Source organism: Pinus tabuliformis, chromosome 3_1, assembly GCF_031772625.1.
Source record: "Pinus tabuliformis cultivar Carrire ecotype Pingquan chromosome 3_1, CPIR1, whole genome shotgun sequence".
NCBI classification, from domain to species: Eukaryota; Viridiplantae; Streptophyta; class Pinopsida; order Pinales; family Pinaceae; genus Pinus; species Pinus tabuliformis.
In genome coordinates, this window is record NC_142301.1 from 185,205,673 (window position 1) to 185,208,083 (window position 2,411).

Consider the following 2,411-nt stretch of genomic DNA (forward strand, 5'->3'; position numbering starts at 1 on the left):
CCTAGAAGCTAAGGCATTCTAGTGACAAACAAGACAAATAAACACTACCTTTCTCTAAACATGCATTTAGAATACAAGTAAGCAGGTGATTGTAACATACCTTTAATCCAACGCTTTGTAGTAGTCCAGCCTCGCCGATCCGGATGAGCTCCTCCTTCTCTTCGAAACCTGCATTCACTAACAAGCCAAAAGATTAAATAGCACCTGATAAACTCATAAAATAATACATATCCATCATACAGACCAAGGAGTATATGAAACAAATCATGAATAACAATCTGTTGAGAAAAATGAGTTCATTTGTATTAAGTGGAAACAAAAGAAACCATTACAACCTGAGCCTTGGTGTTGTGCAGGTCCCTCCTAGGGTCCAGCAAGAGTTTTCCTTTACTTTGATCAGCTCACCCACTTCCAAATAAGGCTAGGAAAGGATGGGAATCTCTCCTCTCAAGCTTTACAAGGGAGTCCTAATTCCAGCAGCATCTACCCTTAGGAATGTTCAGCGTTCAACCTCCCCTTCCTCTGGTCCAATGCCTGTATTTATAGTGCTCTAGAGGAAGTTATTCAGGTCCACCATTAATGGGATAAGCCCCTCTTTGGATGGGATAGCTCCCCTCTTGATGGGATAAGTTCCTCTTTCATAGGGATACATGAACCATCTGGAGGCGCTCCATAAACGTCAAACAAGCTTCTAGAATGCTCTAGAAATGACTACAAGTAACTTTTTTAGAGTGAAACTTGCGCCTTTTGACCTTTACAGGAGTACGCACCCATTGCTTTACAGACAGAGCGTACAAGTACGCAGGTATTGTGAACTTGGAGTGTGTACACGCAGGTAAGGCTAAGAGAAACTGCGTACCCAGAGATATATAGATTTTTAAAGACTTTCTCTCTTTCTTGGAGTTTGACATGGAGAGTAGAGGTATGAGACTTGCCAAGGAGGATAGTATGACAGTTGATGGAGCCATACTAACTGCAAATAGTCATGGTGACAAATTTTAGTGTAATAGAATTCTGAAGTAGAAGTCGAAGTATACCTCAAGGCAAAACTTGTGATTGATCTAGAAGAGATTAACAAACTAAAAACGGAAAATGAAGAACTCAAGAAGCAGGTATAAGGTGTTGATCATGACCTTGAAAAAACAAAGGAAGAAGTTGTCCTAAGGCATCAAGTACAATAAAGAGCCGAGAATCTCAACGAGCTTAAGGTAGGATTTAATCAGAATGAGAAAAGACATAATGAAGAAGTCATCTCCATGACAACTCAATTATATTAAGTAGAGAGAAGGGAAGACATTTTCACAAGTCATATCAAACAAAGATCTGAGGACTTGAGTATTTGAAGCAAAAAATGGTCAACATGAAGAATAAGTCAACTCCCTAAATGTTTAGCTAGAGGAAGGAGAGAGAGAAAAACAAGTAATGAAGATCCAACTGATAAAGAAAGAAGAAGACTGTGAAAATCTTGAAGAAGAGAGTGTTTCCTTGAGTAACGAAGTCGACAAGCTATCTAAGAGTCTGAAGAGTTCTCAATCTTCGGATGATATTCTTAGCCATCAGAGATCACCATTAGACAAAAGAGGACTTGGTTATACAGGTGAATCTCCTTGCGAACAAGAGACAAGCTCGAAATGCCCAAGAGATAAGTCTAAAGAAAAGTTGGAAGTTGTCATTCTTCAAAGAACAAATCACAGTGAAGATAGGAAGAAGGTTGAAAATGTTACTAGTACAAGAAGCTATGTTAAAGCTCTTAAGGTACCCTTGCACAATGTAAGCAACAGTAAGGATTAGGAGAAGATTAGAACTCCCACAAGACAAAAAATATTCAGGAAATCATCAAGGGAAATCTTCTCATCTAGGAATCCAAGTATTTTCCTTGGTTATTGTTACTTTTGCACTAATTATGGTCATAAGGCTAGGGATTTCAAAGCTTATAGCAGCGTTATTCATAGAGGATATCATCAAAATCCTAGAAGCATGTATAGAAACATAAATTCTACAACAAAAGGTACACAACATTTGCTCCATTATTCAAGTTTAATGTAGAGTGCTATAAATGTCACGATCTTGGACACTTTGCATGTGATTGTAGAAGCAACATGTATGGTCTCCTAAGCAAGCTAAGAATGAAAGTTCTCCTACTTGGAAATCGACAAAAGTTTGGAAAAGAAAACAAGAAGAGATAAATACAAAAGAATCTTATCGTGGTTTGAATTCTTAGATCATCCTCCAAGATTGAGTACTCCAAGATGTGCAAACCAAACTTGTGGCATAATCCAATAGCTTTGAAGATTGTTGATGTTCCAAGTTTATAGCATGGCATATATATGATATTATTGACCTATTCCTGAAATTAAGCTTCTTGATCATTAACCATGATTCCTATATTGTCATTCAGGACAATTACCTTA